The sequence below is a fragment of the Lynx canadensis genome, chromosome X (genome assembly GCF_007474595.2).
Source record: "Lynx canadensis isolate LIC74 chromosome X, mLynCan4.pri.v2, whole genome shotgun sequence".
NCBI lineage: Eukaryota > Metazoa > Chordata > Mammalia > Carnivora > Felidae > Lynx > Lynx canadensis.
In genome coordinates this window covers 112,431,571-112,447,306 of record NC_044321.2, presented here as the reverse complement: position 1 = coordinate 112,447,306, position 15,736 = coordinate 112,431,571, and the positions used below count along the sequence as shown (strand labels likewise).

Here is a 15,736-nt window from a genome sequence, read left to right as displayed (position 1 = left end):
CGAAGCAGGCTCCAGGCTCCGAGCTGCCAGCACAGAGCCCGATGCGGGGCTCGAACCCACGAACCTCAAGACTTCTTCTGACTCTTGATTTCGGCTCTGGTCCTGATTTCAGGGTTCGTGAGTTGGAGCCCCCGTTGAGCTCTGCGCTGAGAGTGTGGAGCCTGCTTGGGATTCTCTCCCGCCCTCCCTCTCTCTCTGTCTCTCTCACCCTCCCCACGCGTGCTCTCGCCTTCTCAAAATAAATAAACTTAAAAATATTGTTTTAACGTTTATTGTACAGGGTCAAAACAATTTTTTGCTAAAGCTTAGGTTGTCGTAGTTTCTAGATTTATATCTAAAGCATTTTAAAGCATTAGCAAGGTTCAGATGTGCATATTCTTGGCTGTGTTTAGATTCTGGGGCTGTGCTACACCATCAAACTGCTGATGGATTGACTGCGTTGTCAAAGGTCACTCATCCTCGATTTTGCCTTTGACTTTAAATTTGCTCCTTGTTTGACTCAAGGACTGTTTTGACAAAACCATTCCCATCTGGTGACTATCAGGCGATCCACAAAATTAATTGCGTTTTTGTTCTCACACAACAGGTGCACAAGGCTCATTGATTCTCTTTCCGATAATTGGTTAGAAGCACAAAATTTGAGCAGGGAAGGGAGATAGCCAAGGAAAGATTTGTAAAATATTTTGGAAAACTTTCAATTTTAGAAGAGTTGTAGATTTGCAGAAAAGTTGCTTAGAGAGTAGAGTTTTCCTATATCCCGCATGCATTCCCATATTACTAACATCTTACACTACTAGTAACGTGTATTTGTCACAATTACTGGACCAGTATTGATACGTTATTGTTAACTGAGGTCCATACTTTATTTCCTCAGTTTTCCATTAATATCATTTTTCTGTCCCAGGATCCCATCCAGAATATGCCCTATCATGTTTAGTTACCGTGTCTCCTTCAGCTCCTGGTGGCTGGGACAGCTTCTCAGACTTCCCTTGGTTTAGATGACGTTGATAGTTTTGAGCAGTACTGGTCAGGTGTTTTATACTATGTCCATCAATTGGGATTTGGCTGTTTTTCGTTTTTGTTTTTAAGTTTTAGTTCACATGCAGTGCAGTACTGGTTTCGGGAGTAGAATACAGTGGCTCATCACTTACAACACCCAGTGCTCATCACGAGTACCCTCCTTAGTACCCATCAGCCATCTAACCCATCTCCCACCTACCTTCTTCCATCAACCCATAGTTTGTTCTCTATAGCTAAGAGTCTCTTGTGGTTTGTTTCAATAGAGTGTTTTTAAACGTGAGTTTCCAGATAACATCTTTCTTGCTGAGTGGGACCTTTTAAATTTTACTGTAATCAGGAGACAGGTATATGCAACTGACATGTTTCAAATGCTTACTTAAATTGTGAAGTGTGTTTAGCTGGTGAAGGGATTTGAAATTAATGAATATTCTCACGAATATTTGTTCTGGGGGCAGTTAGGGGAAGCTGATGTGTTTTGCAAGTGTTCTCGTGTCCAGCTTGCCCACATCCACTCTCGTTCCTCAACCTCCAAGCCTCTGTTTGCCTGTAGCTGTTCCTAGAATTCAATTGCCTGCCAGCTAAAACCACCGTAAAAACATTTAGGTAGATAAAGTGGCCCAAGATTCTTTTTGCTTGGCAAGAACTCACTTGCTAAAATGGCTTTTAATATGTTTGTGCCTCTCTGCTGTGCTGCTTTTGCCAGAATAGATGGCAAGTCTAAAGATTTGCTTGTCTTCCTCACTCCTTTTTTAATATCTCATAGCAGTGACTGAGCTATTGATCTGAAGGGATAATAACAACCCTGCATGTGCTTTCTGCAAGTTCCGATATTTTAAGAACTGAGAGCTTTGAAAAAGAACATTGCTTTACTTCGCATAAACACAGAGCTGCTTCAAACCAAATCATATACAGCATGTGTCATAAACAAAGTTGGTTCCTTGAAATCACCAGATTCAGAGGGAGCAAAGGATGATAGAGAAGGAATGAAAGCAAATAATAGTACTTGCCCAAAGACTGATGACCAGGGTCAGCTACTCGGGAATATGGTCCCCAGCAGCCCCACTCACTCCTTACCCTCCCCCGCCCCCCATCCCTACTTCAGGCTCTTGGCTTCTGTCATAAACTTAGAGCACTTCTCAGAAAGATTGTTCCGGAGGGAAAGGCACACAGAAAGTAAACAAGTAGCTTTTTGCTGAAATTAACCTTTAGTACATTATTAATAGTTTTGGGGTTCTAGTTTGACTCCTCAGTAGAGAAAATAATGAGCAGCATGCCTCATTATGATTAGATATATTTCAAATAACTGAAAACAATACATTTGCCATAAGGCAGATAGAGAAAATTGGGGATTTTTTTTTTTTTTTGCTGCATGTGTTTTTTTTTTTTCTTTTAATAATTTGGTACTTTCTTTTTCCAAAAAAATTTTTTTAATGTTTATTTTTGAGAGAGACGCAGTGAAAGCGGGGGAGGGGCAGAGAGAGGGAGACACAGAATGTGACACAGGCTCCAGGCTCTGAGCTGCCAGCACAGAGCCCGATGCAGGGCTCGAACCCACGGACCATGAGATCATGACCCGAGCCGACGCTTAACCAACTGAGCCACCCAGGCGCCCCTGCTGCATATATTTTTTTAATGGAAGTTCTGGCTAATAGGGTCTAAGAGGACTCCCTGATTTTGAGAGATATGCCAAAAAGGTAGAGCTAAAGAATATTTAGATCTATAGTCTTAATTTCTCAATATTATATCTTATATATCTGTTCACCACATGGAAGAATCCAGCACCCATTTTCAAACTTTGGTTTTAACTTTTGCTAGTAAACTGGCTGGGGTAGTATTTGTCAGGTTTCTTCACTGTAAAGTTACTCTTTTTTAAAATAGAGATTTTTTTTGTTGTTGTTGATTTGCTTACCTCTGTGATTCTGGAGATGAATATGGTTCATTTCAATTATTCAACAGAAGTTTTTGTGAATTAAAGAAAATGTGGTTTTAGGAAATTTTTTTTTTTTTTAACTCAAGGCCCACTAATTGGAAGAATAAACCATACTTAAAGGAGCAGCCCATACTTTGTAGGTGACAAAGGTTGGCCAAAGTCAGGTTTTTGGTGTATAATATGTATGTGTTTAGCTTTTCTAAATATACCGAGCTTATTCTATTTGATTACAGAGGGATATTGTTAAGTAATTTCAATCACGTTCCTCACATGTTACAGCAGTTCATTTATTCAGTTATTAGCAATTCATTTATTCAGTTAATACCAGTTATTAGACTTTCTCACCTTCTCTTTCCATTTATTTTATACTCAGAAGTAACAGTGAAAAGCCTTTCCATAAATGAGACCCTTTCTCTCTTCCCAGCTTTCGTAGAAGTACAAAGGGTGCTATAGATATTAGGGCTCAAGCAACCGCCTGCTTTGCATTTCTTCAAATGCTAGTCATAGTAACAGATGACAATGAGAAAGTACGAGGGAAAGAAGTCACCAGCACTTCTTGTGTTGAAATTTGTTAGGGAGTTTCCATATCAAGCAATGAGCGTGTCACGCAGCAGATGAGCCTCTAGGATGAATTTGATTCATTCTCCAAAGCAGCAAAATCTCATCATCAGATGGTGTTGCTTGAAGCTTTCTCTTGCTTTCGAGTTGGATGATCTAAATGGCGTCACCTCTGGTGGGTTTCCATCCTGTCACGTATCAAAGAACGTCTGTGCAGATGGAAAGAGATTTTCTGTTGGGCTCTGTGTGAGCTCCGTGGGAAGGGTTAAAAATCAGGAGCTATTGTGTTTAGCTCCATTATACTTTTTACTGACTGGCATCTCTACCAGATTTGTTGACACTACAAACATGGAAGGAGGAAAGACATCAGGGATTTATTGCTGGCTCTGCCGCTAGTTTCTTGTGTAATTTTGGAGGGTTTTTTTTTGTTGTTTTTTTTTTATGTAACTTTCCTCAGTGTTCCTCAGACTTCCGTCTGTACAGTGAGAGTGGATAGTCCAGAGCGTTGTTTAAACCCCTTAGGAACATAGAAGTCTGTGGTTCAGAATGGGAAATACGAAAAGCAATATGGGCTGCCCCCTCCATTACAGGTTTATGATCATACATGATCCTGATATGGTACCTTAGGAAAAAAATGTACTGGGAATCTGATCTTCCCATCAAAGGTTGTATATGTAGTTGGGGACATGGCTCTTGACCAAGGGACTGATGCCTACTAATTATTTTTTCTAGGTATGGCCACACATATAAAAATGAGTGGATTTCCGGGTAATACCTGTGGGCCATAGAGCTTTTTAAGAAACGTATTCTGGATTAGGGAAGTGTGGTGGTGGGTGGGGAAAGTGGACAGAGAAGAGATCTCTGTAAGCAGAATTCTGTATTTTACTCTTCCCTGGTCCTTCCCATGTGACAGTCTCTCTCTCTCTCTCTCTCTCTCTCTCTCTCTCTCTCTCTCTCTCTCATTGGTATTCTTTCCTGCTCATGGTCTTGCCTCATGCTTCTGATGTTGGGAGGGCTCTGAGGGCCTGCTGACTTCCATGTCTTAACAGTGGACAGAGCTGGGGCAGGTCAACCATGAACCCGGCTTTGGGCCCCAGCCTGTTCTAAGTTGGGGAGAATTTCAGGAACCTTAAGCTGCGTAGGTCAGCATGTCTGCTAGTCTCATCCTGACGTCATGTGCTTAGGTTTTTTGTAAGGCTCCTCTTGCTTAGTTCCTTGTGATTGAGGCTGGCCTTGTATTTCTGTGCCAGAAACTGGGCCCTGTTCTGTTTCTCCACTGTGAAGTCCTTAATCTGGTACAGTGGTTGATACCCCAATTTCCCCAGGGTTAGGAAGGATGCTTTCTTTTAGCCAGGCCTCCTGGGAACTTGAGCTTTGCCTAGACCCATGCCTGTCATTGGGACTTTGCTGGCTATTGGTGATGTTGGTGCTTACTGACTGATTGCTTTTTACCAGATTCTCCCCGTTCTGATCTTCTGTCTGCTTTCTCCTCGCTCAGTACCCTGGTGCTCACCGCTCACCCACGTGGACCTCTGCCTGTTGCCGCCTACTCTCCTTTTCTAATTATGCACTCTTGCCTACTTGCATTTCTTCTAGACCTTGCTTCTGGGTCTACCTCCAACCACCTGATATTCCTTCCCTCTAACATGGAGGCTCCTGATGTGTACCACACTGCCTGCCTTCAGAAGCTTAGTTGTGACGATCGGTTGTTTCCTTTTTCTAGGGCCTTTATTTAAAAAATCTGTCAACTTTTAGCTGTCTTTGTTTGTTTTTTCTTGATGTGGCAAACTCACCCCTTGACATTTTTAATGGGATCAGTTTTTTTGGCTTTCTTTAGAACATCTCACATAGCCCCTTTCCTGCCACTACTTCACTTTCACAGGGGAGCGGCCTTGCATCATAAAATCTTCACGTTGGAAGAGATTTCTAAAGATATCCAGTTCAACTTTCTGTGTAACGAGTAGCTTATCAACTTCCCAAACCAATGGCATTTTACAACGGTTCTCTACTGGTTTCTTGGGCCCAAAATGTGAATGCATTCATTTATTTATTGTGCTCGTTCAGTCAGTCAGTCCACACAGTTACTAAACATCTACCGTCAGCCAGGCACTGTGTGTGTGTGTGTGTGTGTGTGTGTGTGTGTGTGTGTGTGTGTGAGTGTGTGTGATCTCTTCTGCATGGCTGAGGGTTTGATTTGCGAAAGGGCTCTTTCTGCTGCCTCAGTTGACATCATCTTTCTGGTCCACCACCAGTTTTTCAACCACCCGGAAAAGAAAGGGGGAACTCCTCTGCCTCTGCTTTCTGCCTGTCGATCCCTGACTTGCCCTTGGAATATCATCTTTCTAAATGCAGTCTTGGTTTGTTACTCCTCTGTTAACAGGCTTCACGTTGTCTCCCCCTCAAACTGACATCTAACTCTTAGACACAACTTACGAAAGCCCTCAACCTTTCTGCTTCGTGCCTACCTCTCTGGTCTTCTACACCATTTTCGCCAGGCCCTCTGCCCCAGAACTTCGTGCATTTTCCTGGCTGTATCACGCTTACTCACATTTCTGTTGTATATGCTGCTCCTGCTACCTGGAATGACTGTCAGTTTTGTCTTCTTGGTGAACTCGGGGACACCGAGAGCGGATAGAAAATGGTGCACAAGGAGGAGTAAATCAAAACTCTTCCTCTTCCATTAAGGGGCACTCTGGGCCGTTGGCTGCTACTGAACCTTCATACGCCCCTACCACTGCCCACCAGCAGGGCTGTAAGCTCCTCAAGACCCGGAATTTCTCTCCATCTTCAGCCTTACCAGAGCCCATCCCAGAATCGGCAGACAATAAAATATTTGTTAGACGAACAAGCGAGTGAACAAATGAAGGCAAGTCATTATCTTCTTTTTTTTTTCTTGTAAGATTTTTTTCATGTTTACTTTTGAGAGAGAGGGGGAGACACAGAATCCGAAGCAGGTTCCAGGCTCAGAGCTGTCCGCACAGAACCTGACGCGGGGCTCGAACCCATGAGTTGTGGGATCATGACCTGAGCCGAAGTCGGACGCTTAACCGACTGAGCCACCCAGGCGCTCCTGAAGGCAAGTCTTCTGTAGTTTACTTTTCACTTCGGGTCTCCCTTGGGCGCTGAGACTGCCACTTAAAAGACTCCTACCGCTGTGCTGACAGTAGGCTCCGTGCAAACCCAGGACCGTGCACACTAGTTAATACGCTATTAGACACCTGCCTGTGACGGTCACCAAATAGCCTGCCAAACAGGGAGAAGGGCCCTTTGGGGGTTTTGAGCACCTCTTCACCTTCTTGCACCCCGCAGACTCTGCTGCCAAGATAAGCTTCTACTGTGTGTGCAAAAAAACTCCAATCAAGACAAATTGCATAGAATGAAAATGCCTCTTCCCTGCTCTTGTCAATTGGAAGAGTTGTAAAATGAAGAAAATGAGTACTTTAACATTCCTGTCTCCTCAAGCAGTTGTTTTAAATGAGTCATCTACAAACTCAGGCAGTTGGTAAGGACAGTCAGTGGCCATTTATCATTTTAACGTGATTTATTTCAAATAAATAGCAAATGGGGTATTTTGGTCCTAAATTATGCATTTATCACTTTCTTGCCAGAGCCCTTTTTGATACAACTATATCAGTGAGCAGTGAAAGACACACAGACAAAACTGTCGTGAACTTTGTCAGTCTTCCCTGTCTTTCTTCTGCCCTTTAACTTATGATGTCCATTAAACTTATGATCAAAACTCAGCACTTTCCATTCTGATTAGTTGTAGATCTCTGCCTAAAATAGATGGCCATTTCTGAGGCGGTATGCATTTTTGTTTTTGTTTTTCTGGTATCTTGAGGTGTAATTGACATACAGTAAAATTCACCCTTTTTAGCTATTTACAAATCTATGAATTTTGACAATTTTATATTTGTGTCACCACTGGAAGTCAAGATAATAGAATTGTCTGTCACCCAGAATAGTCCTCATGCTCCTTTGTAATCAGTCCCCTCCCTATATGACCAACCCCTGGCAGCCACTCTTATTTCTGTCTCTAACAGTTCTGTAGAATTTCATATAAACGCAATCATAACGTGTGGTCTTTTGAGTTTGGCTTATTTCGCTTAACATAATGCTTTTGAGTCATCCATGTTGTTGCATTTATCCATAGGTTGCTACCTTTTATTGCCGAGTAGAATTCTATTATACGAACGTGCCAAAATTTGTTCATTCACCGTGATGGACATTGGGGTCATTTAAGTTTTCGTGATTAGGAATAAAGTTGCTGTAGGCATTTACATTCGAGTTTTTGTGTGGATATCTAGCCCTATTTCTCTTAAGTAAATACGGAGGCGTGGGATCCCTGAGTTTGCTAATAAGTGTGTATTTAACTCTATAACAAATTGTCAAACTGTACTGTTTTTGATTCCTACTGGCAGTACAAGGTTCATGAAGATTTACTCCTATTTTTTTCTAGAAGTTTTTTAGCTTTAGGGTTTACAATTTCAGTCTGTGATGAATTTCAAGTTATATGTTTCGAGAGAGGTTTGAGTTGCGGTTCACTGAAATATAAATATGCCCCATCATTCCATTGTCATTTATTGAAAGACTAAAAGACTATCCTCTGTCAATCGAATTAAATTGGCATTTTTGTCAAAAATCAATTGACTGTATTATGTGTGGATCAATTTCTGGACTGTCCACTCTGCTCCATTGATCTGTGTGTTTATTCTTTTGCCAATATCTCACTGTTTTGAGAAGTTTGTAGCTTTATAGTAAGTCCTGAAATTAGTAGGCTTGAGCCCTCCAGATTTTTCTTTTTCAAATTGCTTTGGTTGTCCTAGATTATTTGTTTTTCCATATAACTTTTAGATCACCTTGTAAGTTTCTTTTTTTTTTTCTTCCACCTTGTAAATCTCTTAAAAAGGAAACTTGCTCAGATTTTATTGAGCATTGAATTGAATACTGAATTGGGGTTGAAATGAATCTATTGATGAATTTGGGAGAGAATTGCAATATTGATGATATTGAGTCCTCTGATCCATGAATACATATCTCTCTAATTATTGATTCTTTCACCAGTGTTTTCTGTAGTTTTCAACATAATAAATCTTAAAGTACTTTGTTACATCGATCCCAGAGTATTGCATATTTTATTGGTGCTATACAGCAGATGGTGCTTAAAAATTTCAGTCCCCAGTTATTCACTGTTGTATATAAAAACAAAATTCAGTTTTGTATACTGATCGTCTATTTTCCAACCTTGCTAAAGTTACTACATCTAGTAGTTGTTTATAGATTCTTTTGGATTTTCTACTTAGATTATTATGTTTTCTGTGAATAAAGACAGTTTTATTTCTCCTCTCCAATTTTATCTACCTTTAATTTTTTTCTGTGCCTTACGGCATTAGTTAGAACTTCTGTCCAGTATGATGTTGAGTACACGTGGTAAGTGTGGTTCCCCTGCATTATTCCTGGTCTCATGGGGGGAAACCATTCAGTCTTTCCACCATTAAGTATGAGTTAGCTATAGGTGTTTTTCGTAGATGCTCTCTGTCAGGCCGAGGAAGTTCCCTTTTTTATTTCTAGTTCATTGAATATTTAAAAAAATCATGAATGGCTGTTGAGCAAATGTCATACTTTTTCTGAGTCTATATAGATGTATGGATTTTCTTCCTTTGTTGATATTAGCGCTGGCATCGCTTGAGTTCTGAATGTTGAACTTGCATTCCTAGACTAACTCCCACGTGACCGTTGTATACTATTCTCTTACATTTTATAGATAACAACCATGGTCAGGTGCCATGAAGTTGTTGGCAATTCCTTAATCATATGTGTGTTTTAAGGGTCACCAGAATCACTTCCATCTTTATTAAGGGAAATTAAAACAAATAGAGCGAGTGTCTTTGTACTAAGCAGTGCGTACATTTATTTAATCCTCTTTAATGGGAAATTGAGGTCTAGGAAATAATTTGCACCATTGAAGTCTTGCAGCTAGTAAATGACATGGTCAGAACTTAAATGCAGGTTTGTTTGGTAAAACCCATATCAGCCCACTAGATTGTATTGCTTCTCTCTGGTAGTGCGTGCGTGTGTGGGAGGTGTTGGGGGCAGGAGGGGGCGGACAGGGACGAGGGAGTGTGAGAGAGAGATTGATTGAGATTAGGAAAGGGAGAAATGTTCTTATTTACTTACTTATGTTAAGTAAGCCCTACACCCAACGAGTGGGGCTCGAACTCATGACCCGGGGATCAAGAGTTACATGCTTTTGTGACTGAGCCAGGAGCCCCAGGGAGAAATGTTCTACCGCCTTTTATTGCCGTTTGAAGATCTGGGCTTTTAGATATCTTAGTTTATATCTCAGCTCTGCCATTTGCTTGATTCGTGGCACATATATCTCTCAGACTCATTCTTTAAGCCTGAAATATAGACTTAGCACAGGTTGTTGTGAGGAATACAGATGATTTTCGTAAAGTGCCTCGCACATAGCACGTGCTCAATACAGTGGTGTCCATTACTGTCATTATTATTGATTTTTTTTTTTTTTTTTTACACCATGAAATGCACTTTATACCTGGAGATAATTGATTTGGGTTTGGAAAATGCCAGATAAGACTTAGGATGATTTTGTAGTTTAGTTGTTTTACCAAAATAGCCTAGAGCCAAGTTCCTTTCTATAAAAACGGACCTAATTTCCTCTACTTTTTACCCACCTCCTTCCTCAATCCAAACAATACCAACTTACTGAATCATCTTGCAAATTTGGAAGGCTTAAAAGATCCTGCTGAATGCTTTGGGCTCTGGAAATGAGTGCGTGCACGCTTCTGTGTCTATCCTCGTGTGGTCTAGAAGTGACGGTCTCGGCCAGCAGGACTGGAGATGCCATTTTCTCATTTTACATGGGCAGCCGGCCACTGATAGCTAGCTTTAGAGCCCTGGCTCATGCAGATATGACAGTTTCTGAGTCACTGAAACTCACTTCCCTAACTTCCAGAAAGCATTTCAGACTGTTCGAAGGTAATGATTCCTTTTTCAGTAAGGTGGTTTTGATTATCCCAAGTAGGGCCGGAGAGAGCTGTGTTTTCATCAGTCAAGTCAGGGAGGCAGCAGTGAGAAAAATGGCTGAGTCTGAGAAAGGGCGTCAGGCCATCATCAAAGGACCTTTCAGTGCGCAGGACCTCAGGAAGGCTGTTGGCTCCAGCAGTCCATCGCTTCTGGGAACTGATTCTCATTATTATTTGATTTCCTAGCAGTACCCTTCCAACTAAAAGTGCTGTGTGACAGATGAAAGTAAAGGAAAATCTGTTGTATTTGGAGAATTTTTGGAGAATATCACAGCACTGCTTGGTGGTGTTGTAAATCAGAATTGGTAATCACTAGTCTTTTTTAAACAGGTTTACTGAAGTGCGATTGTTAACAAAATACTGTATATATTGCATGTCTCCAGTTTGAGGAGTTCTGAACATATGCATACACCCCCCAAGTCATCGCCACGGTCAGGGTAATGTGCATATTCACCGTCTCCAACAGACTGCTCCTGCCCTTAGATTTGTTTGGGGCGTGGGGGAGTAAGAACTCACTTGAGATCCACCGTCCTAACAAATTAAGTGACAGTACAGTATTTCAGAGCACACTGACCACATCTTCTGGTTCAGTTTTCCCCTTACCAACTCAGGTAGGTCTTCTTTCTACTTTATGATGTAAGAAATAGAACCTCAGCAATGTGTTTCCCCAAAGATCACCATTAGATAATTGCACCAGTGTCCAGAACCCACTTCTGATTTTTGTTCCGTGTTCTTTGCATAAGACCTCTGGGCCTTGAGCCTGTTGTGACTCTAAACTTCATTGACCTGGTAAACATTCCGAAACTAAATACCTAATGACCTTTGTCCTTACAATTAGTATCAACAAATGTGATTAGATTCCCAGCTTCAAAGAGAGCTCACGAGCTAACTAATTAGCGGAAGATACAGTTTGGGGAGTAACGTCTACCGTTCTTCACGCCTGTAACTTTCTTTTTCTAGATTGGCTAGACAGAGTTCCAGTGCCTGAGCAGGAATGTTCAGAGGCTGGTCACCGAACTTTTGGAAGGTGGTTGAATTTGAAATGTTGGGCGGTGAGGTGAGGCCGAGCCTGATAGCTTCGGTGTAGGGCCTCTTGAGTAGCTACTTTGTGCTAAACAGTAGTCTGGTCATTACAGGGGCACAGAGATGAACACAAGCCGTATGATTCTACTCAGAAGGACCTCACAAGCTGGCCGGCCGGATGGACGTGTACGCGGAGGTGCCTCCATATTATGGTTACCCCAGTCCGTCCTCCGGGCTGCCAGGAGAACAGTCTTTAGAAAACACGTACCCTTTCCCTGATTGAAACTTGCTGGTGGTTGCCTGTCTCTCCGAGGACCCCGTCCAAGGTTCTTCTCAGACCTACAAGGCCTTCTCTGATTTGGCCCAGGTTCTCCTCCCCCTGTACCCACACCTCCACGGCGAGCTCCGGGCACACACCGGTCCTTGCAGTGCTCAGAACGCGCCATGGTTTTTCTTGCCTCTGAGTGTTTTACTCCTGCCGGGCCCTCCGGAGAATGCTGTGTTAGTGTGGGTCCTCTGAGAAGCGGGAATTTAGGATGAAACTGGCAAGGATCTTATTAAGGGAAACCACCGCCCGGGTGAGAGACGATGGGGAGGTGGGAGGGTTGGGAGTGCCATTAGTCCATGATGCAAGTCTGACCCCTAGTGAAGAGAAGAGCAGCTCAGGCAGAGAAGCTTTCTAGGCTGCCGCGCAGTGGAAGGAAGGTTCGGGAAAGCCTTTGGGTAATCCAGGTCTGTGGAGCCCTGTCCCTGCCGCACTCGCTCGTTGGTCAGGTGCAGCCCGTGGGAAATAGGGCCTCAACGCAAACATTAGAATGGATTTCTGAGGCAGCCGCTCAGTCGGAGGCCTTCCTCTTGGCCTCCGTTAATGCCTTTCTTCTTCCGTTGACTTCCTCCTACTTGTCCCGAAAAGGCCAGCTTTAAATGTTCCCTCCTCTTTCTGGGAAACTTGGTGAAGGAAATTTTCAGCATGTCACATGATGGTCCCACGGCCTACAATGACCGTCCCCTAACTTCCGCCCACTTAATTCCTAATACGCTTATTGGAATCCCTGCCATCTATTACAGGACCAAAAAAACCCAGGTGCTCAGGAAGTATTTGTTGAATGGATGGCTGAATTGGTAGCACTTGGCTACGCAGATCAAAGGAGAAGCTCTTTGAAGCTCGTCCAGGCAGAGTGAACTGCTTGAGCAAAGCCATATTGGGGAAAGAACGAAGACCCTATTCTGTTTCTGTCTTTTTTTTGCAAATATCTTGTCCAAAGCCCGTCATTTGGGGGAGAGTATATTATGATGCAAGACAGTGGGGGAAGGAGTGTCTTCCTGGCACTTGAAAATGATTCATATTTGAGAACTTTGTTGAGAACAATGTTTTGAATATTTCCTGAGAGACTTCTTTCCTGAGAGGAAACGGAGTTGATGGAAATGGAATTTTACTGCTGCCAGGAAAAGTGCGATAAAGATCAAGTCTCCTACAACCACCACCAGAATAGAAATTTCCACCGAGCAGAGGGATTTCAAAGTCCCACCTAATGGCTCCTGTGTATTTAGTATTCGGTGCAGCTGAACTGTAATTCTGGAATGGAATTGGACCGGCTCTGACACTCCGGTCCGTGATGTATGGATTCGCGGAGACCCTTGCCGCTTGCCGACTGCCAGATGCTGGTCATATTTTCGATGGAAAGAAACAGAGCGCTGGCCAGGATTCCAAATCTCAGTACCGCTGCCTGCCTGCCGCCGGCACGTGTTGCCGGAGGACAGAGACGTGCTGATGACAGGGTCCGACGGAGTCACTGTGGCAGCGGCTAGAGATTTAGCCCCTTATCCCTGCGTCGTCTTCTACCCGCGACCTGAGGCGCGACCACGTACGAAGCAGGTGCCCCTCTTCGCCCAGGTCCACGTCTGTCCTGTGCAGTGTCCCTCCTGTCCTGTTTCTCCGGAGTTCCCACCTGGAGGGAGGCAGGCTGCTGCTTCTTGAGGTGGGAATGAATAATGGTGCCTCCACCATGGGCCTGCTGTTAGGGTTCCCCCAGGTAATTCATGCTAAGGGCTTAGACGGTGCTTGACACAGAGTATTTATCCCGCAAGTGGTAGCTAGGTTTTATCATCCTTCTGCAGTAGAAGCAGGGGTCTGAGGGTAAAGGGGTACTGTTTTTCTGTGCGGATTCTCCAAGTTGGTTCTTCCTGCATTTGGCGAGTGCCTGTTCTGTGATAGGGCGGCCTGGGGCTCTAGAGACCTGGGCTGTTACGCTCGTTCTGTAACGAATCAAACACCGTTGCCGATACCCAGCTCTTGTCTCACGCGGAGACCGTTCGTTTTGGCTTATGCACCTGCAAACCCACTTGCTCTTCAGCTGTGCTCTGACCTGGTGTGGAATACCTTCTTCTCTTTCTCATCGACCCGTCTCTCTCACCTTCAAACTTCGATTCTAATTCTTCAGGGAACGTATAACTAACGAGACCCAGACATGTGAGAATACGATGGTTGCATGATGCGTTCCTTCCCCTGATGTTTGGTGGTCGGGTTGGGAGGCTTTGACCTCATAGCCTTTGCCTTACGTATCCTTTCCATGTTAGTGGAAGAGTTCGCTTGCGACGTTATCCGTGTACCTCTTTCACTAACAGTTTTTAATTTCACCAGCGAGCTTCCCCTTTCTATGTGCTTATACACATCTCTCTTGACCATCTTCCTCCTTTCTTCCAAGTCTTGACATTACATCGAGAACCACTCCCGTCTTCTCTACTTGAAAGCCAAAAATAGGACTTGAGCTGAATTAGGAGTGATAGGGAATAGAATATTACTATCGATAAATGCACCAAGGCAAAGGAAAGCCATAAATTTAAAAAGAGGGAAAGTAGTATTTGAAGTCTCAAAGGTATCAGTATGTTCCAATCTGAACTCACTTAGCTCTTCTCCTCTAAGCCTCTGGCAGTCAGCTGGTAAGATGTTTCTCGAACGGGTTTATCTCCTTCTCGCTCCCAATGTCCTTGCCCTGGCCCTCATCATCTTTTCTTGAGAGGCAAGAACTTCTTTCCTGATCTTCCTTCCAGTTCCCTCTTTTCCCCAGTCTGACCACAGTGTCACAAGAGGGTGTTTTCTTTTTCAGCTTTTTTTTATTATAAAATTCCGCAAGGATTCAAAACACCAAACAAAAAATATGTAGCTTACTATAGTATCTCAAGGCAAGCATACTTACAATCTCCATCCAGATCAAAAAACAGGACGTTGAGAGCCACCCCAGAAGTCCCTCCAGGTGCCTTATCCCAATCATCAACCTGCCCTCATCCAGAATAACTCCTGCCCCGACTTTCAGGGTAGTTATTTTTTTTGCGGTTCTGTATCACGAGGGTGCCTTTTCAAAACATCAGTCTTGCCCTATTCACTTACCTCTGTGCTAAAGCCCGAGGGAGCTGAAACTCCCTCATGTTTTCTTGAGCTTAGCATGGAGCCTCCTGTCCACAACTGGTGCTTTCCTCAGTACCCTAGTCCGGCCATACTGGATTCTTCGCCGGCTCCCAGGTAACTCAGATGCCTCTAGGTAGTTGCCGGATACCTGCAGGCATTTGCTCCTGCTGTTCCCCCTTTCTGGAGTGGCCTTTTTCCCATTCCCTGAGGAAGTACTGGGCCTAACTCACATGTCATTTCTTGCATGAAGCCGTCCTGGGTCTCCCGTCTCTGACATACCTGGGACAGAATGAATTGAATCTCTTCCACCCCTGTGCTCTACCCACGGCAGCATTTTACACATGTGTCTGTTTTTAGCACTTACCGTAGTCTCTGGTCCCTCACTTTGCTCGATATATATAGTAAATGCTCAATAAATGTTTGTGGAATGACTGAACCTATGCAGTCGACCTTTGAAGCTCTTTCAGGGTGTCAGGGTTTCTTCAGGATTGACACAGAAATCATACACTTTGTTGTGATCAAGCTTGCTCTTCCTTGAGTATCCCTGTTTCGCACACATTTTGTTTAAAGTGGATTTTATTTTGTTAGTAACTCATATTTCCAGTATCTGGTTTTACTGGGGTTTTTTTTCTCTCCCCTCTATTAACGTTTGCTCTTCTGCCCGCATCATTGGTCAAACAGGCCTTTGTGGGCTCTTCTGACAACCTACACGCCATTTTTATGGTTTTCGTGGTAACGGCTAGTAATTATTGA

At 43.4% G+C, this 15,736-nt stretch overlaps 1 protein-coding gene and 1 pseudogene across 11 annotated transcripts in view; one reads left to right on the top strand and one right to left on the bottom strand.

Annotated features, from left to right (window-relative positions):
- The window catches only part of ATP11C (ATPase phospholipid transporting 11C), a 171,261-nt gene that overhangs the window by 25,986 nt on the left and 129,539 nt on the right, over positions 1-15,736 (top strand). The gene's annotated exons all lie outside the window — the stretch shown is intronic.
- On the bottom strand, positions 9,274-9,373 carry LOC115507985 (annotated as a pseudogene).